Raw genomic sequence first — 27157 nt, forward strand, 5'->3', positions numbered from 1 at the left:
AGATAGTTGAGTTGTTGTCACAGAAAAGAGTTATTGGCTTATTTTGCTTCTGCTTCAAACTCTCCAAAATTCCACGTAACCAGATTAACTTACAACCTGCAAAAGATGCAGTAATATATTCTGCTTCCGTAGTAGAAAGCATAACAATTGGTTGTTTCTTTAAGCTCCACGAAATTGCTCCACTTCCAAGATTAAATACATAACCTGAAGTACTTCTGCTATCATCAACACTCCCTCCTAAGTCACTATCAGTATAACCAATAAGGTTGACTGCAACATTAGTTTCATAAAGAATTTCATAATCGATAGTTCCTTTCACATATCTTAAAATTCTTTTTGCAGCTTTCCAATGATTTCAATATGGCTTCTCCATGAATCTACTCACCAAACTGACAACATACATAATGTCAGGCCTTGTGGATGTGAGATACATTAGATTTCCAACCAAACTTCTGAACATAGTGGAATTGACAAGTTTTCCTTCACCTTCTTTAGATAGCTTTAAACCTAAAATGCATGGAGTCGAAACTGGATTAGCATTCTCCATCTTGAACTTCTTCAAGATCTCTTTTGCATAGCTCTCCTGCGAAATAAAAATTCCTTTCTTGGTTTGATAAACTTTAATACCAAGAAAATGATGTAATTCACCTAAATCTGTCATCTCAAACTCTGTCATCATTGAGTTCTTGAACTCATTCAACATCTGCACATCATTCCCTATGAAAATTAGATCATCAACATAAAGACTTACAACAATAAATCTTCCTTCTGAATTGACTTTGATGTAGAGAGTATGCTCATATGGACATTTCTGAAATCCACATTTTTCAAAATATGAATTGATGCGGCTATACCATGCTCTGGGTGATTGCTTCAACCCATACAAAGCTTTATTCAACTTGTACACTTTCTTCTCTTCTCCTTCTCCTTCCTTGATAAACCCAGATGGTTGGTCAATATAAACTTCTTCATTAAGAACACCATTCAAGAATGCAGATTTTACATCCATCTGAAAAAGCTTCCAATTATTTTGAGCAGCAATAGAAATAATTAAACAAACAATCTCAAGTCTTGAAACAAGAGCAAATACCTCTGTAAAATCTTCTCCTTCTTTTTGCTTCTACCCTTTTGCTACCAGCCTTGCCTTGTGCTTGTTGATAGAGCTATCTGGATTCATCTTTGTCTTGTACACCCACTTTACTCAAATAGAACTTTTGTGTGGTGATAAATCTACAAGCTCCTATGTATCATTGTTTTCAATTAAACCAATTTCTTCTTTCATGACTCTCCTCCATTTTTCTTCTTGACATGCATCATAAAAAGAAATTGGATCTTTACCTGCAAAGAAGGCAAAAAATATGACATCATTCTGACTAACTTCTTCTGTGATGTCATATAATTCTTGGATGCTTCTCATTTTTCTTATAGGGATGCTCGATGAAGAACTTGGGGAAGCAAAAGAATTTTCTGCTTGGGCACCATTTTCATTATTTTTAAATGCTGGATCATTCTCTTCTTCAAACTCAAAAGGAAAGCTAGGCAAATTTTCTTTTTCAACCTCCAAGTCTTCAAATATGAAATTTTCATCAAATCGAACATCTCACCTGATTACAATCTTCTTTGTCACCGGGTTGTACAACTTGTAAGCCTTGCTTCTTTCGCTATAGCCTATGAAAATACACTTCTCTGATTTATCATTCAACTTGTTTCTCATAGCATCTGGAACATGAGCATAAGCCACACTCCCGAATACCTTAAGATGGTGAACACTAGGCTTTGAACCATACCATGCTTCATGTGGTGTACAATTTTCCAAGCTTCTTGTTGGTGATCTGTTAATAAGATAAACTGTACAAGAAACAACTTCTGCCCAAAATCTTCTTGACAACTTCTTCTTCTTAAGAATGCATCTGGCTATCTCCATAATTATTCGATTCTTTCTTTTATACACACCATTTTGCTGTGGTGTATGTCAGACCGTCATTTCATGCCGAAAACCATTGTCCTTACAATATTTTTCAAACTCAATTGAAAAACATTCACCTCCGCAGTCAATCCACAAAGTATTGATTTTCAACCTAGTAAATGTTTCAACTTCCGCCTTGAAGTCTTTGAATTTCTGAAAAGCTTCAGATTTTTCTTTGACACAATACACCCAAACTTTTCATGAGTAATCATCAATGAAAGAGATAAAATAACGATTACCTCCCAAAGATGTCACCGTCATCGGACCACAAAGATCTGAATGAATAAACTCCAAAAGTCTTGTTGCACGCGATGATGATTGAGGAGGAAATGGACTTCTGTGTTGCTTTCTGAGTTGGCATGCTTCACAAACTTCATCAAGATGATCAATTTGAGGCAAGCCTTTGACCATCATCTTCTTTGAGAGAAGCTTCAAATTTCTATAATTCAAGTACCCATATCTATCATGCCATAGCTTAGAAACTCCATTATCAATACTAGTAAAACAAGACATATTTTTATTTTAAAGAGTGAGTGAAAAAAGATTATTTGAAGCAACTCCAACCCTTGCAATAACTTGCTTTTCCCTTGACAAGTAGCAAGTCATGTCATGGAAATGAATGTCATATCCCTTCTTCAAAAGATGCCCCACACTAAGCAAATTATTTTTCAAACCAGGAACGAAATAAACTTCAGACATTTTCTCCATTTTTCCTAATTTTGTTTTGAACTCCATTTCACCAACACCACTAACTTTGTAAGCCTTTTCATCTCCTACTTTAACTTCACCATAATTAGATTCAAACAACTTAGAAAATAAATTTTTTTTACCTGTCATATCCTTGCTAGCACCACTGTCTATGTACCAGACATCATCAAGATCTCAACCATGAGACACGAGCAACAAAGTGTCATGATTTTGCTCTTGGTTTTTGCTTTCATACACCAAACGAGCATCATGCCTTTCTTCATCCTTGTACCAGCATTCACTTGCCATATGACCAGGTTTGTGGCAATTATAGCATTCAAAATAGCTACAACCTCTCCCTCTTTGATTTCCATGACCTTTTCCTCTTTGCGAGCCTTTGAAATTTTGATTTTGATTCATGCCATTCTCCTTGCTTGAATAATCACCTCTTCCACGAGCATATGAGCCTCTTCCTCTAAAGCTTTCACTTCTTTCACGACCACGTCCTCGACCTCTTTGATTTTTGAAATTCTCATTCTTCTTATTTAGAGACAATTTCCACTAGAGTGTTTGATCCAAAGCTACTTCTTTCTTCTTTTTTATTAGCCTCTCTTCATGAGCTTGCAACGAGCCCGTAAGTTCATCAATGGTCATGGTATTCAAATCCTTTGATTCTCCAATGGCTACCACAATGTAGTTAAATTTTGAATCCAAAGAACGAAGAATTTTCTTAATGACACGAACATCATCTATAGTTTCACCATTTCTTTTTAATTGGTTAACTATAGACAATACTCATAAACAATAATAAAAAACTGATTTTGACTCCGTTTTATGCAAACCTTCAAACTCTCCTCGAAGAGTTTGCAAACGGACCATTTTTACTTGTTCACCTCCTTTAAATGAACTTTCCAAAATCTCTCATGCTTGCTTTGAGGAAGTAGCACACACAATCTTCTCAAAAGCGACTTCATTTGAGGTTACTCCTTGGTAGATTACTACAAGAGCTCTCTTATCTTTCTTTCTCGACCCTTTTAGACTCTCTCTTTGAGCTTGTGACATTTCTTCTTCATTTTCAACTTCAACATAGCATTTTTTGACTATCTCCCACAATTCTTGAGATCTAAGGATAGCTTTCATTTGGATACTTCAATTATCGTAATTTTCTTTGGCTAATTGAGAGACAAAAGAAAGAAGAATAAAGTTGTTCATTTTAATCAAACAAAGCTCTTATACTAATTTGAAGATAATAAAATATAGAATGGAGAGAAAAAGTGGAGAACGACGATGGAGAATGACTTCTAGTATTTTTACTCAAAAAGGCTCTTCACACTTCGGATTCATATAATGACTCTTAGACTAGGCTTTTATAGCACTAGTAAGACCTTTCTAAATGTATTGAGACTCCAAAAGACTCTTAGAAACTTGTACTTAATAACTCTAGAAGACTCTTAGAAACTTGTACATACACAATAATTCTAGAAGACTCTTAGAAGCTTGTACATACTCAATAATTCTAGAAGACTCTTAGAAGCTTGTATATACTCAATAATTCTAGAAGACTATTTTTAGAAACTTGTACATACTCAATAATTCTAGAAAACTCTTGTACATACTCAATAATTTTAAAAGACTCTTGTTCAAGTTTAATTTATTCCCGACACACATGTGGGTAATAGAAAATGAAATCAAGCAAGCAGTTTTTAACCTTGAACCTGACAGTGCTTCAAGCCCAAATGGGTTCTCTGGCATATTAGGGGTTTAAAAATCAGGCATCAATTTAAACAACGACTTAGTCATGCGGACAGGTACAAAAAAATAAAAGATTTTCAAACAAGCTGAGATATAGCCTATCATGTGATGATTTGGATGATATGGAGGGTGTTTGGTTGCATACAAAAGTGATTTGGAATCTCATGCAAATGAGAGAGAATGAATCTAGTTTGTATAGCTAACCAAACATGATTTGTAATCTCATGTAAATGAGAAATGGAATGTGATTGAAGTGAATATCATGCAACTCCAAATCACACGGTGGAATATGTGATTTGAAATCACGACTGCAAAACACATTAGTCTTTCTCAAAACATCCTCTCTCAATTCAAGCTCCCTATAATTTGGAGGGTATTACCATCTCTGTACTTGTGCATCCTAAAAATCTTCCACCAAGCACCCCAAAAGAAAAATCTCTTTCTGTTTGTACATACAGAAGAAGCATGAAAAGTAGATGGCAGTGTCCCAATAGCTGAATGAATTGATTACAGTGCACCTGCATATTTCCATGGATGAACATGTTAAGAGAACGAATAAAGCATGTGAAACAAAGGTTCGTACCAAAAATATGATTCTTCTATATATAATAACTTATCAAGGCATCATTCATCCAAATCCTGTAAGAGCCCTCTGTCAGAAATGATAAATTACTCGACAGAAAAATGCATGCCATAATCACAACGCTTATCTAAAGTGCGTTTCTCAGCAAACAAGAAAAACTAGGACATAACAATTTGTTTGCTTAAGAACCTAGCTCAGTAGGGTCTTCTCTAGATTAGATGGCATGAAAACATTGAAACTGTCTGCAGCAGTAGACATAATCATCCCAGGGATCTGCCCATGCCAGTGTAGTTCCTTCAGATCTTTTTGGCCCTGATTGAAGAAGTATATCCAATTAAAACCAATACTAACTCTTGTTATTGATACTAGAAGCAGTGGTTAGTAACAAAATTCATATTTAAAGTGTTAACAACTAAACGCGAAAAAGAGCAAATTCCTGATGGATGAAGAGCAGTTGTGGTGGTAAATCTTCAGGGGCATTTGCTTGATCTTTCACCATTGCTTTGAACTCAGCCTCCTCCTCAGCATCTCTTTCCAATGAAAAGTCCCAAATCCTGGAGGAAGAGCACAGGAAATTAAGAAACATAAACAAGATACGTCTTTGACATTCAGCATGAAACTTGAGCATTAAATGTTTACGTCAGCTGATTGTCTGATGATGAAACGGCAAGTGTGGACGTTTCATGAGGACTCCACTCGATGGAAGTGATCGGTTGCTTATGGTATTGGAAATGAGCCACAGGTGAGCTATCCTGTCCCTGTACAAAGAAAACATCAAGAAACACTAAAATAACTCTTCAGAATGAATAAATGATAAAGAATGATCAAGTTTCCCTCCTTTTCTCCTCAATAAATGATAAGACGACCGAACATAGTCTCAGTCAACCTCATGAAACTGCAAGTACTCGGAGGTGCAATAACAACTTTCCTCCAAAGTGGCACAATATTACTCGGTCATAAGCTCCAAGGGTAAGCACAGAAAAAGCATTAAAACAGAACTAAAATCTGACACGCCCCTAATCAGCTGGAAAACTTAATTATCAATTATTTTACTCAGTGCAGAAGCCCACACCATAACCAAAAACCAGGAGAGCAAGAGACACATGTCAATCTGAAACCCTATCATAACAAAAAAGGATATAAGCAGAAAAGTTAAAAAAAAAAGAATAAAATGAAAATTCAGAAAAGGAAAAAAGTCTAGTGGCTAAGATAACCCTTCAGGAAACTCTTTTGTTTCCTTGTCAATGTCTGATATTTATAAGTGATATCTCATTATTGCATTAAGATAAATTTATGAATTAAGAGAGCAGGCTGTTGGCGGTTTAATCCATTCTCAAAATATTTCAATCTTGGAAAAGCAGTATCTCATCCACACATGACATCATTAAATTTCATTTACATAGGAAGCAGAAGGAAAGTTTGCATCCGAATGCATATATGGTACCATCAACACTGCTATTCGTTCACATGCATGCACACTAGTGTAGCAAACAGAGGAGAAGAAAGCAAATGCCATACCTTGATTTCTCTAAGATCCCAAATAGAAAAGCTACCATCATCACTGCCTGAAGCTATCATGCAACTGGCAGTCCTGTAGATGACCATGATAGAATCAGCTAACCATTATTTAAAACCATAAAAGCATCACGACAGGGACTAAGATACAACAATGCTTGTTTACCCACCGATTCCAAGATATTACATTGACATCAGCATTGTGTGCTTTTATATAAGCCATTGCATGGGTCCGTACACGACAATCCCATATAGCAATTCGTCCATCCACAGAGCAGGAGGCAAAAACATTATCTTCAACCGGTCCACTGCATTAACCACAAGTAAAATGAAGAAAAAATTATACATTGTATACTTATCTAAAATCTGAGGCTGGACAAGCATAAGTACAAAGGAGCAGTTTTATGTTGTGTATGATTTATACCTGAAGTTCTTCAACACTAGCAGTGTGTCCAGTGAATGGGTTCTTATCTACAACCCCTTTTCCACCAGATGTAGGGGTCCAAAGATGAATACAACTCTTGCAATCACCTTTACACATCCAAAAAGGTGCCTTTCAATCAGCATCAGTTCTCAAATAACAGGCTTATTAGTTGTTTTCAACAATGTAATAAGAAAAGCTTTTATGAGAAAGTTACAAGCACTCAGTGACAAGCAGTCCAGGAGTAACACGACTCCAGTCAGTGTTATTAAAAGCGCACCTCAAGGCCCAAAAAGCGCGCCTCGCCTCAAGGCGAGGGGCTTTGTGCCTTGAGACGCAGGCATAAGGCGCAAAAGCCTTGAGGCGCACGCCTCATACGCCTTGAGGCGCACGCCTCAAGGCGAGGCACGCCTCAAGGTGAGGCGTACGCGCCTCACTGCAAGCTGCATATTTTTTCACCAGTTCTTTATTACAACCAGCAGAGGACATTTGTTGAACTTATGCCATGATATATTGTCATTCATCAGATGGACAATGTCTGCCTTATCATTTAAGTTTAAATGTATGTGCTCAAGAACTCTATTTGACAGTAGTTTCCTATATATATATGCACAATTATCTTATATTTTATAAAATGCTCTAGATATGAAGTTAGATTATCAATTACAAGCTAAAATTCTGAAGCATGTCAAACGTATATAGTTAACTAACAAATATCAACAAGTATATAGTTACACTGCTATTGCCAAGCATAGACCATATAACAATCAGATCATAAGATGGATAAATTGGGTCGATCTACATAAAAACCTGGTTGAGCACATGCATTTTGGTCCATTTTTGGATTTTTTTTTTAAAATTTGCCCCTTTGAAATGGGCTGCTGAATTTAAAAAAAAAAATCTTAGGGGGGGGCGCTGCCCCCCTATAACCTCCCGCCAAGGGCGCCCCCCCCCCAACCCCCGCCCGCTGACCGCGCAGCAGGACCCGCGCCGGGGGGAACCCCCGGACCCCCCTTCTGTAAGGGAAAAAACTATGAATCAGGCTCCACAACTCATCAGTTTCTTAATATATTTTAACTTTTATTGGTTAATCTCATATATTTTCTAGTTATGTAATCAGTTTTTTAGTTACTTTTATATGTTAATCACATATTTTTTAGAATAATCTCATAGATTTTAACTTTTGTAGGTTAATCTCATATGTTTTCCAGTTATTTCAGTTATGTAATCAGTTTATTAGTATATTTTAACATTTTTTGGTTAATCTCATATATTTTTGAGTTATGTAATCTGTTTTTTAGTTACTTTTATATGTTAATCTCATATTTTTTAGTACTTATTTGAGATTTTCTATTTTTTATTGATTGTTATTTAATCAATAAAGCATTTCTTTATTTATTTGTATTTTTAGATATTTTTTATAATATTTTTTAAGTTTTCAAAAAAAAATCGAGGCTTACGCCTCGCCTCGGTTTTTGGTGGAGCGCCTCGCTACGCCTCAACGCTTTTCACAACACTGACTCCAGTCCAATGCATAGCCCTCATCTTTATGCCCATTAAATATTTGCAAAGGTGCTTGACGAGTGATGCCTACTGCTCCAGTGCTCACCCTAGGGTCCGACGCTGCTAAGGAATTACACTGAGCACTGAAGTCCCAAACCTGGCTCAACACAAGGCAGCAACATAAACACCAAAGGACATGAAGTGCCATCTAGGTGACAAGCAAGATTATAAACATAATAAGTTCATCCATATCCAACCCATATTCTGTAAAAGGCTTGAATCCTAACATGATTTGATAGATTCAGATTACTAGTTTATCAGAGTAACCATGTTCTGCTAAGACTTGACAAAGAGTATCTGATCCAGAACCATGTCCAGCCCAAGTTTATAATGTAAAGTCACTTTAAATTTCAAAACTGCAAATCTAAATAAGCTTGGGTGCAGATCAGAATAATGTCATTCAAGCCACTGAATCTAACTACAAACTAGACTAGATTCATATAACTCTAAACAGATTAGCTCATACAGCTAGTAGCCACATACTTCAGACTTTCATTTCCCCGCTTGCAATGCCAAGATAGACACCATAACTCAGAGTGTGCTTGAATAATTCCCAAATAATGCAAACCAGGCCAGTTTTCGTGTTGGGAAATAGCACTCAAGCACGATGTCCAGGTGGTTTCACAACAGGACCAACCTTATCCAGTATGAAATTAAAGATTTGTAACGTGACTTGCACCACATTTGTAAAACACAACACCAAAAGAAGTTCCAAATTAAGATGGGTTACACACTGAGCATCTTAGTTTCTCTCCCTTTTCTTGGAGGAAAATAAATAAAATGCTCACTAAAGAATTGTGAAAAAGAAAGAGGGTATACGAGGCTCTGAGCTGAATCTATGACGGAGTTCTCTCTAAGAATACCAGTATAATTAATTTGCAGAGACTAATATATTTATCATAGTGTCACATTCTCTGTGTGGGTGGGTGGGTGTATTTAAGTACATGACTCTTTCAGTTTCAAGAAAATAAATAACCAATAAAGCCAATGAATGATCAATAATTAGTGATTCTCAACCAATAAAGAATCACGTAAAAATCTAAAAGCTACACTAACCTGAAGAAAGCCGTTGTCTCCCCATGTGGAACATATATGTGGCTGTTGAACCATTGAGCGTATTCGGTTGACAGATCCTTGATGGGCCACCATACGCACCTGAACAACATAAAAAATGGCCAATCAAGATAGTAGAAAATTATCCACTGAAAAGAGGCAACTAACTGTTCTCTGCAGAACAGTAATGACAGAAAACAGATTTCCAACCAAACAATGGCACAAGAAGGAGGATAATTCTTGCCTGCAAAGTAGGAGCCTTGGACAAACCATTCTCATCATCACCTTCATCCTTGTTAAGACTCATGGTCATCCGGCAACTCCAGATGCTGATGAGATTGATAAGGACTCATTAGTTACACATGATAAAGCCATCCAAAACAGCCATGCACGTGGTCAGGGCGTTAAAGACTCAACTGAAAGTCAATATTCGGCTAAGAAGGAATCACCTAAGGATAAGAGCAGGCAGATTGAATCGGCTGGGAACAAGGGCCACATAGGATCAAATGCTGAAATTATGAGAAACAGAAAATCTGTTGTAACCACTAATGATCATATCTGTTCTTATCATGTAAAACAGATCAGTATTGTAACTTGATATATAAAGGCACTCTCCCTCATACGATTAAGGTATGAAGTAAAGAAGGAGAGTTGGTGCCATCGTGGATGTAGATCCTTGCGGATCGAACCACGTTAAAGTCGAGTCTCTTGATTTGTGTTTCGTACTTTCGCATGGTATCAGAGCATCCATCAAATGGCACCAGAGACTCCGTCCTCTCAAAGCTCAAGGAGCTCGTCTCAGTTAAGTTCATCTTTAATTCCTGCTCTTCCTGCTCCAAATAATTTTCAGTACTTTCTCGCAACAAAGCTGAATGCGAATAATTATGCTCTATGGGCTTCTCAATTTAAACCTCTTTTGATATCATATGATCTTGATGGATTTATTGATGGAACGAAATCCAAGCCAAATAAAATGATAACTGTTGTTGGCAAGGAAACCATCAATCCTGAATATATAATATGGAGACGGCAGGACCAGCTGAGGAGCAGCTGGATAATATCGTCCTTGAGTGAATCAGTTCACACTCAAGTCGTTGGATTGGAAACCTCATACGAGGTCTGGAACACTCTCAGGGAAGCCTATGCTGCCCAATCGAGAGCACGTGTGATGCATCTTAAAGAGCAGTTGCAGTCCTTAAGGAAAGGAGGCAAAACTATTGATGATTATGTTCAACGTGCCAAACTTATAGCTCACCAATTGAATATTGCGGGAAAACCTGTTGCCGATGATGATTTGGTTCTTTATATTTTAAGAGGTCTACCCACAGAATATGATTCATTAAGAGTTTCCTTGACTAAATAAGGTTAAAAATGCTTTGATAGGTGAAAAAGCTAGCTACGATATTTGGCATAACAGGTTGGGACATCCCAATCTTAGAATTGTTGATAATATTGTCAAAAACTTTGGTTTGCCACACTATGACAAAATTTCCAATATTTGTGAAGCATGCCAATTTGGGAAACATCACAAGTTGGCCTTTAATAGAGTCGACTATGATAACATTCAGTCGCTTGACATTGTTTTTTCTGATGTTTGGGGGATAGCCCCTGTTTGTGGCAATGATGGGACCAGGTACTATATCATAGAAGGAGGAGAGTATAAAGCTTTGGACAAAATTTTGCCAAATTATGGGATAAAGCATTGATTCTCATGTCCACATACACAAGAACAAAATGGCATTTCAGGAAAAAAACATAGACATATTGTTGACACAGGGTTGACTCTTATGTCTCATGGGAAAATTCCTACAAAATTATGGACATATGCCTTCTCTACAGCAGTTTTTCTGGTCAATAGGCTGCCTACCACTGTGTTGAATAATAAGAGCCCACTTGAGGTTCTCTTCAACAAACAACCAGATTATAATTTTCTAAAAACTTTTGGATGTGCTTGCTTCCCAAATATGAGACCTTACCGAGCTCATAAACTTGATTTTCGAGCAAAAAAACTGGTTTTTATGGGGTACAACAACAACCATCATGGGTATATTTGCATGGATCCAGAATCTTTTAAAATCACTATCTCTAGAGATGTGATTTTTGATGAAGGAAAATTTCCTTTTCTTAAAAACCAAGAGGAAAACGAAACTTCAAAACAAGGTGAACAAGAAGTTCCTATTGGGTTACCTAGTTGGGAACTGATTCCTCCTTCAAGCAATTCAGAAGAGAGAAGAATTCAACAGACATCCTCAAATGAAGAAAATGGTGCCAATCCGAGTCAAGAAATAAATCTTGAGATACAAGATCAATGTTCGGTTCAAAGAACTCATCCCATGATTACCCGAACTCAAGATGGAACTAGGCGACCTATGATTTATACAACATCAAAACATGCCTTTTCTGAAGCCTTTGTTGCTCAACTTGAATATGATATTTGTAGAAGATGTACCGAACCCTAGAGAGAGAGAGAGAGAGAGAGAGAGAGAGAGAGAGAGAGAGAGAGAGAGAGAGAGAGAGAGACGGCTGGACAAGAAACAGAGAACTCGATATTCTCATTAGGGCTTCTCTCTATATTAAATAGAGAGAGGCAAAAGGAAAATTATATTTAAGTCCTTATAAAAATAAAATTTCAGAAAACCTCTAATGTAAGAGAACTTAACCTAAAAACCACCTATTCTCAACACTCCCCCTCAAGTTGGAGCATAGATATCAATCATGCTCAGCTTGTCACAACATTTGGAGAAATTTGGCTTAGCAAGAGGCTTTGTAAACATATCTGCAACTTGGTCTTCCGACTTTAGGTATTTTATAGTGATATGACCAGCTTGAATCATATCTCTTACATAGTAGCAATCAACCTCAATGTGCTTTGTTCTCTCATGAAAGACAGGATTGTTTGCTATATATGTTGCCGCTTTGTTATCGCACATCATGGTCATTGGAGAGGAAACCTTCACCTGGAGATCACGAAGAACAATGCTAACCCATATCAATTCAGCAGCTGTTTGGGCCATAGCCCGATATTCTGATTCTGCACTTGACCTGGAAACCACATTTTGTTTCTTACTTCTCCATGAAATCAAGTTGTCTCCCAAAAACACACAGAATCCTGTGGTAGACTTTCTATCTACTACAGATCCAGCATCAAAATAAGATACTATCTCCAGAGTTCCACCTTTCCTAAACAATAACCTCTTTCCAGGAGAGGATTTTAGATATCTGAGAATCATTATGGCTGCATTCCAGTGTACCTCAGTTGGTTTGTCCATAAACTGGCTAACTTTGCTTACTGCTAAAGCAATATCCGGTCTGGTCACAGTTATATATAATAACTTCCCTACTAGGGAGCGATAGCTTTTGCTATCAACTGGTTTTGACCCTTCTTCAAACAACTGAACTTGATGGTCCATGGGAATATTTGCTGGTTTAGATCCCAACATGCCCGTTTCCTTTATTAAGTCAAGAACATACTTCCGTTGAGACAAAACCATCCCTTCACGGCCTCTAGCAACTTCTATACCCAGAAAATACCTGAGTGAACCAAGGTCTTTTGTAACAAAGTGTTTTTGAAGATGAGCCTTTGTGGCTTCAATAGCTTTCACATCATCTCCTGTAAGAATGATGTCATCCACATATACTACCATAACAACTATGCCAGAGCTAGTTTTCTTTATAAAAAGTGTATGATTTGTTGCTGATCTATTAAAGCCAAAGCTTGACATCACTTCAAACAACTTTTGAAACCATGCACGAGGACTTTGTTTCAAGCCATAAATCGCCTTTCTCAATCTGCACACCTTCTGACACTTCCCCTCAACCTCGAATCCTGGAGGTTGTTGCATGTAAACGGTCTCAAAGAGATCCCCATAAAGAAATGCATTTTTCACATCTAATTGACACAAGCTCCAGCCATGCTGAACAGCTACTGAGAGAACAAGACGGATGGTACCCATCCGTGCAACAGGAGAAAAAGTTTCAAAGAAGTCAATTCCATATGTCTGAGTATACCCTTTCGCGACTAATTTGGCCTTGTACCTTTCAATAGAACCATCAGATTTGTACTTTATTGTATATACCCATTTACATCCAACAATGTCAGCATCTGCTGGGGAATCAACTAGATCCCAGGTATGCTGAGATACCAAAGCTGTCATTTCTTCTTGCATAGCCAGCTTCCAGCGATTATCAAGTGTTGCCTACTGATAGTTCAGAGGAATGGTTTCAGCAGACAAGGCTGAAATAAAAGACTTCATCTGATGTCCAATTCTGGCATGGGAGACAAAATGAGATATGGGATATAAGGTGCATTGTCTTGTCCCTTTTCGTAGAGCAATAGGCCTGCTATCATCATCCTGAAGATCACTATTGTCAGTAGAACTTACCTCAGGAGAAGAAGAAGATGAAGGCTCTTGCGGAAGTGGAGCTCTACACACATATACCAATGGAGGATTATTAAATCTGGAAGAGGATGAAGTTTGGTTCGGTAAGGAGGGCACAAATTCCAAAGGAAAAGGAGGTATAGGTAATGGAAAAGACTCAGCTGGATCAACCTGCAGTGGGGAACCAGAACTAGAGTAATATGGAGAGGATTCTAGGAAAGATATATCCGTACTGACATACTCTCGGCGAGAAATAGGATCATAACATCGATAGCCCTTTTGATTTTTTGGATAACCAATAAATATGCATTTTGTAGCTTGAGCGGCTAATTTATCACGGTCAGGGCCAAGTTTGTGTACAAAACAAACACATCCAAATATTTTTAGTGAGAAAGAAAAAAGTGGGGCATTAGGTTTTAGGATATGTAATGGAATTTGATCACCCACAAAAGACGAAGTCATGCAGTTGATCAGATAGCAAGCAGTGGTAATCGCATCACCCCAGTATAACGCAGGAACATTGGATTGAATCATAATGGTCCTGACAACATCAAGGAGGTGCCGATGTTTTCGCTCAACCACCCCATTTTGTTGAGAATAGGCACAAGAAGTTTGGGGTTGGATGCCATGATCTTGGTAAAATTGTAACAGACCTTTTGATTTAAACTCGAGAGCATTATCAGTGCGAACAATCTTGACAATAGATTCAAACTGAGTTTTTATTTCAAGAATTAGGGATTTGATAAGACTTGGAACTTCAGATCGTTCTTTTATTAAAAATACCCATGATAACTTAGAGAAATCATCAACAATAACAAGATAATAACGACACTGAGTCCTAGTAGGAATCTTACTAGGACCCCATACATCTGCATGAAGAAGTTCAAAAACTTTATTACTAGACTGACTCTGACTCGAAGGGAACGAACTTCGATGATGCTTGTCCGACTGACATACTTCACACTGAAATTATGTGGTGGAAGGAATCTGAGGAAAGACTGACCAAAGCTTTGACAATGAAGGATGACCAAGACGACGATGCCACTGAACAGGACTGAATGAATGTTCCACTGCAGCATGAACAGAACCCATTGGATGATGTAGATAGTAAATTCCATTTTCTTCATAGCCTCCACCAATCTTCTTCCTCGTCCGCAAATCCTGAAAATGACAACCCATTGGATCAAATATTACTCTACAATTTTGTTCTTTTATAAGGCAACTAACAGAAAGTAAACTTTGAGCAAAGTTTGGAGCATGAAGAGCATTTTTCAACTGTAATAAGGAGGATATAGAAATATTTCCCTGACCAACAACCAAGGAGGAGCTCCCATCGGCCAATGAGACTCTAAGTTGAGCCTTAATGACCTTTAGATTTGAAAAAACATGTGAATTTCCATACAAATGTCTGGATGCACCAGAGTCAATAACCCACTTACTATCATTCGGATGGAGATGATTTCCGGTTGAATAGGCAACACCAACTACAGAAGTGGTGGAACTCAAAGGTCGAAGAGCAATCAACTCATCATATTCCACACGACTAAGGGTGATACTACTTTCATTTGCAGTGATATTCTCTTGTGCATTTGTTGCCTCAATAGTAGTAACATTTGCTTTAGGGGTATATGACTTTGATGCAAAAGAGATTGGCCAACCATGCTTATCTCAGCAACGATCTTCTAAATGTCCAGATTTTCCACAGAATGTACATTGAAGCTTTCCTCTGCCTACCATACAACGTCCACGTCCTCGTCCTCTGATATTCTGAATATTTCCACGCCCATAACTAGATGGGACAACAAGAGCAGATGACTGAGTCACAGGCTGAGATTGTGGCAGAGAGATCGCAAGTCTACTCAGACGATTGTAAGCATCAGCAAGAGTGGGAACATCTGAACCAGTCAACATTTGAACTTTTGCAACAGAAAAATCTGAAGAAAGACCTGTAAGAAAACGAGCAACCATGGTTTGTTCTTGATGATCCTTTTGCTTCGAGCAACAAAGAGGCATGTGAGCATTAAGTCTTTCAAACACAGCTTTGACAGAGGCATAGTACTGGGCCAAGGTCTGATCTCCCTGTTGCAAGTTCTATATTTCCTGTTCGACTTGCAGGATACAACTCACATTCCTTTCTTGTGAGTATGTATCACGAAGATTGTCCCACATTAGTTTGGCTATATTATAGTAGATCAATCCATCTCTAATATAGGGTTCGACACTATTCATGATCCATGACATAACTATGTCATTATCTTCATCCCAAGTAACATATTTTCCCAATTTCTTAATGGGTTCGCCTTCCAACAAAATATGTTTTTGACGATGTCCAGATACCGACATCATAAAAGTTTTGGACCACCTGGCATAGTTGGTTTCATTCAACCTTACAGAATAGCCATACGAGAAGGGGTTGGCAAAAGCCTTATACTCCCCAATATGTTCCATTTTGGAATCACATTTCGAAGTTTCAGCCATACTGAAGATAAAAAAAAAATACCTCACTTGAACAGCAAGTGTTCAAGAAGAATTTTCAACTCAACAGGAAACCACACCTGCTGTTTCCACAACAAGCAGCAGCCCACACACAAAATAAAATTCAACCCAACAGGAAATCACACCTGCTATTTTCCACAACAGAAGAGTAACTTAAGCTACCGTGCTTCCTTAAAAAAAACTTGACACAGCAGGGAGTCACTGAAAACCACATTCTGAAATAAACCAACCCAGTAAAAACAACTAAAGTTCAGTTGTTGTCGATACCACAGAAATCACGAACATTTCTGCACCCAAACACATCACGACAAATGATAGAATGCAGTCGCAAAACAAAATATTCACTACACCTGCTGTTCTCCAACATATAAGGCACGACATCCAGTAAGTATCACATGCAATCAGCTTCTGATCACACGCAATCAGCACAGGCGAGAACTCAGCAATCATGGCAACACAGAAAAAAAAATTCTGTTGCTCCCAAACAGCAGGAACACACCTCGACAAGAACTCAACACTCACGGCAACACAGAAAAAAAAATTCTGTTACTTCCAACCATCAGGAATACCCCTCGACAACTCACGAACCAAAAAAAAACACGTCATAGCAGAAACAAGACTCGGCAACACTAGGTCGCAGCAGGAAATCCAGATGAGGAGAACAGATTTAGATCTTCTCCTAAGATCTGAACATCAATCAAACTCCCAGCGTAGGTAGTCACGAAAATCACGACAGGAACTACCAACGAGGCAGTAGGTAGTCAAGAGAAAAAAAAACGAGGAGCTACGAAACCCACAGCAAGCATCCACGACCAGCAGCATGCCCAGATCTGTCATCAGATCTTAAAAAATTTTTAAATCGCTGACCTGATTAGAAACATTACTCATTTGATCGAAGTTTGATCACGATCATGAAAGCCTCCATGATCGACTGTGTTTTGATTACACTCAATCATGCTCCCACGTCACAGTCGATCACGCTCCCACGATCGGCTAGGCCACCCGATCACGCTCCCACGATCGGCTAGGCTCTGATACCATGTAGAAGATGTACCGAACCCTAGAGAGAGAAGATAAGAGAGAGAGAGAGAGAGAGAAAGAGAGAGACGGCTGGACAAGAAACAGAGAACTCGATATTCTCATTAGGGCTTCTCTCTATATTAAATAGAGAGAGGAAAAAGGAAAATTACATCTAAGTCCTTATAAAAATAAAATTTCAGAAAACCTTTAATATAAGAGAACTTAACCTAAAAACCACCTATTCTCAACAATATTGAACCAAATTCCTATTCTCAAGCCAAAGGTGACCCAAAATAGCAACATGAGATGAGCAAAAAAATAACAGCTCTAGACAAAAATAATACCTGGACTCTTGTGCCTCCTAACCCAGGATAAAATTTAGTTGGATGTAAGTGGGTCTACAAAATCAAACGTAGAGCAGATGGATCCCTAGAACGGTTTAAGGCTCGCCTTGTTGCTAAGGGTTTTCATCAAGAAGAAGGGATTGATTTTTTTGAAAACTTTAGTCCAGTGGTCGAATTTGCTACTATCAGAATTGTTCTTTCCTTTGCTTTGGGACAAGAATGGAATGTTCGGCAATTGGATGCCAATAATGCCTTTTTAAATGGTACATTAGCCGAACATGTGTTTATGGTTCAACCGCCTGAGTTTGTTGATCCACAAAGACCAAACTATGTTTGCAAGCTTAATAATGCCTTATATGGCCTTCAACAAGCCCCTCGTGCCTGGTACCAAGCGCTTAGCCATACTCTTCAAGGGCTCGGTTTCATATGTTCCAATGCTGATCCATCATTGTTTGTACTAAAAAATAGTAACATACTCACTTATGTCTTGGTTTATGTTGACGATATTCTTGTAACAGGAAATTCAGACAGCATAATCAACAACCTTGTTGAAGAAATTAGCAGGAAATTTGCTCTCAAAGATCTTGGATGCCTTCACTATTTTTGGGAGTTAAGGCACAATTCAATTCGTCTGGCTTATTTTTAACTCAGAAAAAATACATCTACGATGTTCTAAAGAAGGCCAGGATGGAAGACGCCAAAGCCTCCAAAACCCCCATGTCCACTTCACTCAAACTTCATGATGAAAGTCAAGACTTCAATGACCCTACGTTATATCGAAGCATAGTAGGGGCTCTTCAATATCTTACTCTCACAAGGCCAGACATTTCTTACAGCGTGAATAAGGTATGTCAATTCATGCACAAACCTACCAAAATACAGTGGGGGGCTGTCAAAAGAATCCTTCGATATCTAAAAGGGACAATCTGTCATGGATTATTAATCAAGCCATCAAAATCTGTTGATCTCAATATCTACTCAGATGCTGATTGGGCAGGATGCCCTATTGATAGAAAGTCAACATCCGGATACGTGGTCTTCTTGGAGCCAAATTTGATTTCATGGAGTTCCAAGAAACAACATGTTGTTTCTCAGTCAAGCACAAAAGCCAAATATAGAGGAATAGCCAATGTTGCAGCTGAAGCGTCTTGGATCCATTACCTCTTAACGGATCTTGGAGTCCAGATCCACAAAATTTCTACTATTTGGTGTGATAATGTTAGCGCCAATTATCTTGCTGCTCATCCTACCTTTCATAATAGAAGCAAGCACATTGAGATCGATGTTTGTGCATTTTGTACAGGACAAGATTGCTCGACATCAAGTCCAAGTTCAATATGTTTCTTCCAAAGAACAAATTGTTGATATCTTGACGAAGCCGTTGAACACCAAGTCTTTTTGTAGCTTTCGCATCAAGCTCAACGTTGTATTACCACTGTTCAGCTTGCGGGAGGATGTTAAGACTCATGGTCATCCGGCAACTCCAGCTGCTGATGAGATTGATAAGGACTCATTAGTTACACATGATAAAGCCATCCAAAACAGCCATACACGTGGTCAGGGCGTTAAAGACTCAACTGAAAGTCAATATTCGGCTAAGAAGGAATCACCTAAGGATAAGAGCAGGCAGATTGAATCGGCTGGGAACAAGGGCCACATAGGATCAAATGCTGAAATTATGAGAAACAGAAAATCTGTTGTAACCACTAATGATCATATCCGTTCTTATCATGTAAAACAGATCAGTATTGTAACTTGATATATAAAGGCACTCTCCCTCATACGATTAAGGTATGAAGTAAACAAGGAGAGTTGGTGCCATCGTGGATGTAGATCCTTGCGGATTGAACCACGTTAAAGTCGAGTCTCTTGATTTGTGTTTCGCACTTTCGCAATCCTCACTAGTTTCACTGTCAGAGTTGCTCTCACCATCTTCCAATTGTCTGGGCACCAATTGCTTCTTTCTTCCTGTTATATTGGACAGCCTCATTATTCGAACAGAATTCTTTGATGCTTCATCTGCCTGGAATAACAGCATCACAAAATATAGCACTCCCAGAGAGAGAGAGAGAGAGAGAGAGAGAGAGAGAGAGAGAGAGAGAGAGAGAGAGAGAGAGAGAGCTTGAATGTGTTTCAGATGGCCATGTTTACATGCATGCTTACATAACCATTTGAATGCCTTCTAAGGACCGATATGTAATTAATACATGTTTAAGACGGCCAACATTTTTCCAATAAATTCATTGCACATTGTGCTATGTGTCACATCTGGGTCCTCCAAAAGATCCCACCCTGGGTTTCACTTCACACAACATGCACACACACATTCACACATACAAAGGCACACCTGCACAAAAAGCACACATAGATGCAGACAAACACAGACATCTAGATATGCAGATGCAGAGGAACCTGCGGCGCACACACACATACATGCACACCCAGCGGCATGCACGCACAACCACGCACACACAAGACATACACAAATGAACAAGTACAATACACATGCATGCATGTGCATGTGCATGTGCAGAGATTTTTTTTTTAGTTTGACCACTGTCGTTTGATAAAAAAGGATCAAGCAATATATGAAAAAGGCTTTCTGTTCTTTTATTTTTCCTTTTTTTCAAGGCAGAGATGATTTAATTAAATGAGAAACAGAAGATTGAAATAGATAAATCATGGCATTGTAGGCAAAACATCAAAAAGCACCATAAGAGACTTCATATACCACATATATGCTTTTTTATGCTCGTAGACCACACCTCATTTAGCTCACAAACTTACTAGACATCTCGCACTTAGAACATCTTCACAGTCAACTTCACTTGGCTCATAGATAAACATGTATTCCCATTATCCAGAGCATTCATTTGATGTAAAGAGTTGAGCTTCATGTCTAAGCTGATGAAAGTGCAAGCATGGCACTTTAGACTAACACTCAGTTATCAAGTAGCGTGCATTTTTACTTTCTCTCTGTTCCATGGCAAAACAAAGAAATAACAGTGGTCTACTCTAGCCACCATCACAGTCAAACGTTGCATTATGGATTTTACACAGTTTCATATTACATCATAATGGTGACTAAACCAAGGCAACTGTTTAGGACAAGTGATTCACAAATGCAGCAAGCTGAATCACCATATTGATACCATAGCATCTCCAAGTCATGAAGTTCTTAACTGTTGGCAGATCTACTTTCACCTATGAAAACTGCTGATTAATTCTCCTGATTCATTGTCAAGACCCATGTGACAGCAAGTTTTTTATGGCAATTCATCAGAACTTATTTTCCTCTTTCTGTCCTCCCTAATGCTAGTAGATGCCAGGATAGCAATTCATCAGAACTTATTTTCCTCTTTCTGTCCTCCCTAATGCTAGTAGATGCCAGGATATCATGTAACAACAATTATCTTCTCTCAATCACCAGTTGTTCAAGTTTAACAACTGCAACATCTGGAATCTTCAGAAAACATCTTCAGCACAGAAACAATAGATTCAGATAACCATGGAGATTTTAAAGCAATATTTGTTATAAATGTCCTCATAACATGAAGCTCACCTGAGTACCAGAGACACAATACATAGTATGAGGGAATTCTGTCCTTATCAATCCCAGGTCATCACTTAGAATGTCGAAACTGTAGCAATAAATCCACAGGGTCACAAAAGCATGACCTTAAAGCTAAGTTAAAACTCTTTTCATTACAAATGAATCATTATGAATAATAAACTTGACGATAGCCATTCCAAACTACGCAATTTATAGCTACAAAAGGGCTCAGCTACGCACCTCAAGGAGGGCCAATCACTACAAAAGGCATGAAGGCAATCATATGCTGATGGGTCACATTGAAGCTCCTCATCCTCTTGCAATACATCCACACCAGGGCGCCAAACCTATCCAAAAATAGTCATTCTTAAGATCAGAACAAAAAACCAGAATTTGAGTATTTACTATTAAAAAAACCACACCTTTACATGGTTTAAAACACTTGTTGAAGGTCCATCATCCTTCTTCTGCGCCTATACAATTGAACTTGATACCTTAACATAGGTAACAAAAGCAACTAGTCTTCGCAAGAAGGCTCCAACAAAAAGATACCTTTGATTTCTTGCACAACTGTTTATTCTTCTTGATGCTTCGACCCATGGTTCACAGCTAGTGGTAATCCACAAGAACTAAACACCACCAAGAAAACACACATTATAGCTCCAGGGTGGATTGTCTTGGCGCCATAATTGGCAAACCCGCGACTCGGACTCCGATTGCTCGACTTGACTCGCGGGTTTTTTTTTTAAATACTTTAAATATTGAATATAACACTATGTTTTCTACAATGCAAATGCAAATGCAAATAATCAAACTCCAAGCCTCCCAGGCACACACCTCAACATTGCCCCAGACCATGTCTCCTAATAGATCTCTTCATCATGTTCTGTGTGATCATCTTATAAACATTTTTCTCTCACTATTCACATCTTGAAATCAGTGTGTTATACAATAATCAATGTATATCCACTAACTACTTTTCAACTCATGTTCATATGTCTGAACTGTTAAAAATGTCAACCCACCACAGATTAATTCACGATACTTACAATGTCTCTTCTAAGGCATAAGTGTGACATTCTTCAATGTAATACCTACCCTGAGACTCTGAAATTCTACCTTCAATTTTTTTGTAACACATTAATCTCATACATGTAATCATGTTATGCCATATTTATTTTATAACTCAAAAAATATGCATAATCAGGTTTAAGCATCATACTTGAACTTTATAGATTCCTAAGTATGCAAAATAGTGTCTATTCATAATAAACAAAACTAGCATACTTGAAGCACTTTGAATCATATTGAAAAATGCCTAAACTAAATAGCATGTGTTTTAATCAACTAAGGAGGAATTTGCAAATATTTACTTACCTGAAACACTTAAATTTTAATTCTTAGTCTCACGCAACCTTTGATCTGAAATCAATAAATACCTCTTATCATCATCAAAATTATCAAAATACCCTTAAACTTAAATGTCAAACTTCGACTCCATTCTTTCAGAGGTTGTCCTCACATCTCCTACTAATGGATTCTACTGAAGCAGTAAAATCCAAGGATTTAAGAATCACATGAATCTGACTTCGGGGCACCAAGTTATGCATTATTTACTACCTAAGCACACCAAGGGCAAAATAGTCTTTTTTCTCTTTCGACCTTTCATAACGACCTCTATGTTGCCTCTACATCGCCTCTTTACACCATGTCAACTTCATATTAAATTCTAGATTCAATTCCACACTGATTTCAAAATGGATCATTTAGGTTTGTAACTAAATTTTGATTTGGATCCGGGATTCGGTATTTCTAATTCAAACCCGCTCACAATGGTTTGTCTCGATCTTGATCGAGTTGGTCTGATCGAGCCCATTTATAAGAAGAGATCTGACTTATTATACTCCAACTGGTTCATCCTTAACAAAACTTGACTCGACTCGATCTGACAAGATTGACTCAGACTGTCACCTAGATCCCAACTCGATTTTATCAAATCGCATAGACCTGGCTCGACCTATTCAGACCGAACCGGTCTGTCCACATAGCATAAACTGGGTTTGGTCGTCCTAACTGGTCTCTCTGAACTATGGCCTGACTCGATCTAACCAGATCGAGTCACTCTATCCAAAATGCATAGGCCTGGCTTGGATGTCCAGACCTGGCATGGTCTGACCATGCCTAAACCAAGCAGCGTAGCTGACTCAGTCTGCAGAAAATGCAGACTGATTCTGCCTTGCACCATTTCTATAACAGTTTCGGCAACACCATTGTTGTTGAACTGTTGCAGTTTCTGCAGATGGAGTGGTGCCACTAGCGACCATCGGTCGTCGGCGGTTGTCGACCCTCCTCTTTTTTTCTTCTTTCTTTCACTATATTTTTTTCTCGGTACCTACGGTGATGAGGGCAACGACCAAACCTCCTACCTCCCCGCGACAGGCGATCCTCCTCTCCCCATTTTTGTCACCAGTGGGTGGCAATAGCAGAGAGAAAACCCCTTTGTTGCTCCCTTTCTTCTACTGCAGGGCAAGGAAAGGGTTCTCCTTGTCCTTGTTTTGCTGCAACTCGCCGGCAACCGTGAGGTTGTCGGCAACCTCTATATTAAAACAATGAGAGAGAGGGGGAGGGGGGCTTACTTGTCAGCGACCGACGATGGGTCCTCTCCCGCTTCTCCCTTCTCACTTCCTCTCTGCTTCTCTAGTGTTTGTGTAGTGAAAGGGGAGGAGGCCCACTCATGGCTTTTATAGCCATGAGGGGTTGGTTATGTAAAACCCATGAAATTTATGAAATTCTAAATGAATAAAAGTGGAGCATTTATGTGAAATAGTGAGATTTTATGCTATGCAGTACAATTTTTGATGACTTGAGGTTTCTAGAACAAAACCGGTAACAAACCCTCGAAATTGGTACTTGGATCTGGACCATAACGAGATCTGATAATCCGACCTGGTTCACGGAGTCAAACGGGAAAAACTGATGGTTTCGAGATGATAGCGTGAGACCCGACGCACATTTAAAGTGAGACAAACGGGAGCAAAATCCACATATGTAGCGGGCAAGGCCTTCAACGGGGGATAACGTCTCAATAAGACATAAGGAAAATTTCCTTGCAAAAGTAAACAACAAGCAGTGGTGTGGTGTAGTGGTAGGACACACAGTTGTGTGGAGCCACAACCCAAATTCAAAACCCCGGAGCGCCCATGTAGAAGTGAAAAATATTGTTTTTTTCATGAAATCCGGAACGAAACTGATAGGGTTAAATACAATTTAATCCACACACTTTGCAATGAAAAGCAACATAGCACAAGTGGTGGGGTTTGTTGCCCCTTTGGTGGAAGACCTTGGTTCAAAACCCCTTGTGCATGGATTTTGTACTTTTGCATAGGAAAGTGATGATTTTTACTTTAAAAAAAAAACATCTACCTCATAACCACCTCCCACCAAAAACGTGTTGGAGAGGTTTTAGCTCCTCTTCTTTTCAAGAAACAAGAAAAAAATCCCATCAAATGGGGGAGGGTAACACTAAAAGAAAAAAAAATTGAAGTTTGAATAATTTTGCTAATAAGAGGGAGGGGTAGTTTTGGAAATTCCAAACACCCACTAAAGAGGTGGGCTGAAGATTAGGTTTTTGAAAAAAAAATTAAAAATTTCTCTAAGTAGGGAAGTAAGTTAAATGGGGTGAAAGGAGAAAACGGCTGGACTCTCTCTCTTGGAGATCAACTTCCATAGGTGGACGTGGGAGTCTCTTCCTTGTGGAGAAGTGTCGCTCCAACTTGACGAAGGAACCCACCATTTTTGTCGGTTGAAGCTTCGAACAAGGTAAGGGGCACTATACTTATGTGTGGTACTCGCTGCCATGTAGTACTTATGGGCTTGATGTTGCCCAGAAATCTATACTAAACCATGCCAGCCATGGATGGGTATATAGGGGTCCAAGTTCTAGACTGGGATGATAAAAAAAAATGTTGGGTTTTGGATGGCCGAGCGATGGGGGGGCTGGATGTGAACTCATCCTAAACGTTGGATGGGCATTTGTAACACACGGTTAGAGTGGAGAACTCTACAGAGATGAGACGATCATTTCGTCTTCCAATAGTTGTTAGAAAATTTAAGTTATATGCTCAGTAATATACATAGACCACATCATGGTTGATGTTTTCGGTGGGGTTAATTTTCATGTGATAACATCCAATACATCATCATTGGTATACAATATCATAACAGTGTAAAAAAAAATGCTGGGTTGAGTTGTGAAAAAGGGATTTGCGTGGGATTGTTAAATGACCGTGGACTCCTGCATATGTCGATTGTATGTGGTAGGTAACACACATGAATAGCATAGTGATACTTAAAAAGTTTTGAAAGGGGTTTATCCTGTCATGTAATTGGGTGTACTGGTTTTTAGATTAGGTGTATGAACCACAAGAGCTAATAAGCATGTGTAAGATATATGTATATATATGTATATATAAATACAATGGGTTAATTTCAATGGTAATAATTATAGTGGTTAAGGGGTTCAAATATATATAGTTTCACATGTACGCATGTTATAGTATCTGCACCTTCATAGTGATGTGTTTCCCAGGAACAATCAATGGATTATACGGTGGTTACAGAGAATGACATAACCATTGAGGGATATTGGTTTTTGTTTTGAAACACCCAAATCCACACTAGAGGGCGTCCAGTTATTAGAAATGTCTGATCGTTATCATCAGACGGTCTTGGGCCTTATATATATATATATATATATATATATATATATATATATATATATATATATATATATATATATATATATATATATAAAGCTGCTTGTTCTTGTAACTTATAGTTGTTGCTAAGGCTGAACCACACATGAGTACAAGGCTATGTTGGGGCTAGTTCGCTCGTTCCTTGATGGGGTGAACCCAACCATCTAAATTGTTGGATTATTCTTAATGTTTTTATTTATAACCTGTAGCCCTTGGTAACCAACGTTGAAACATTGTCATTGGGTGTGTATTCTGCGACCAGTATGCTGACCACTACTTGTAACATACAACAGATTGATAGGGGTCTAGTGTGGCCAATCGAGCATGAAAGGAAATGCTGAACCGCATAGTGGAGGTGCAGCCCGCCAATCTCCTCCTTTCGGGAGGTTAGTGGAGCCTCACCCGAGCAAGGGTGATAACCGGACCGAGTGGTCCAGCTCCTCCGTAACCATGGTCGACAAGTGAGTCGCAGGTTTTGAATCGCGCACACTCATGGTGGCAGCTACATGGCCACATCGAGTCAATAGCTCAGAGTGCCGAGAATGTGCTTCCGGTTTCACCAAACAATGGGTGGGCCTTTCAAAAATATATTTAGTAAGAGGACCAAACCTATATACCACATAGATGGCAAACGTCATGGGTACGAATGTGTATGCCATATCCGAAAACCAATGTTAAAATAAGGGTTCTGAGTCGGGTAAGGTTCTGAGAAATATTACTTCATGATGGTGCTTATAGGCACCACGACTCAAAAATGCATATGAGTGGTGTGAACCCTGAGTCGGGTTTGGGATTTTGGAAATCCCCTGTGGTGTGATGACACACACAAGAAAGCAAACAAAAAGGTGAAATGGATGTAAAATCATAAAATGGTGTGGTTTTGGTATACCTGAGAAACAGTATATGTTACCGAACCCTTCGTGGTGCGATAGTTCGCATATGGTTATAATGAAAATGTAAAATAAAATATAAAACATAAAACCTTTGAGATTCTGGGTATACTTGAAAGACGGTATATGTTACCGGATTCTCCGGGCTCTGGGTATACCTGAAAGACAATATATGTTA

The 27157-nt window shown here is 38.6% G+C and overlaps 1 pseudogene; it reads right to left on the minus strand.

The window, feature by feature from the left end:
* Nucleotides 1–5177: 5177 nt before the first annotated feature.
* LOC149843217 (protein HEAT STRESS TOLERANT DWD 1-like) lies at nt 5178–21932 on the minus strand (annotated as a pseudogene).
* Nucleotides 21933–27157: the final 5225 nt, after the last annotated feature.

Source organism: Nuphar pumila, chromosome 3 (genome assembly GCF_984573655.1).
Source record: "Nuphar pumila chromosome 3, dmNupPumi1.hap1.1, whole genome shotgun sequence".
NCBI lineage: Eukaryota > Viridiplantae > Streptophyta > Magnoliopsida > Nymphaeales > Nymphaeaceae > Nuphar > Nuphar pumila.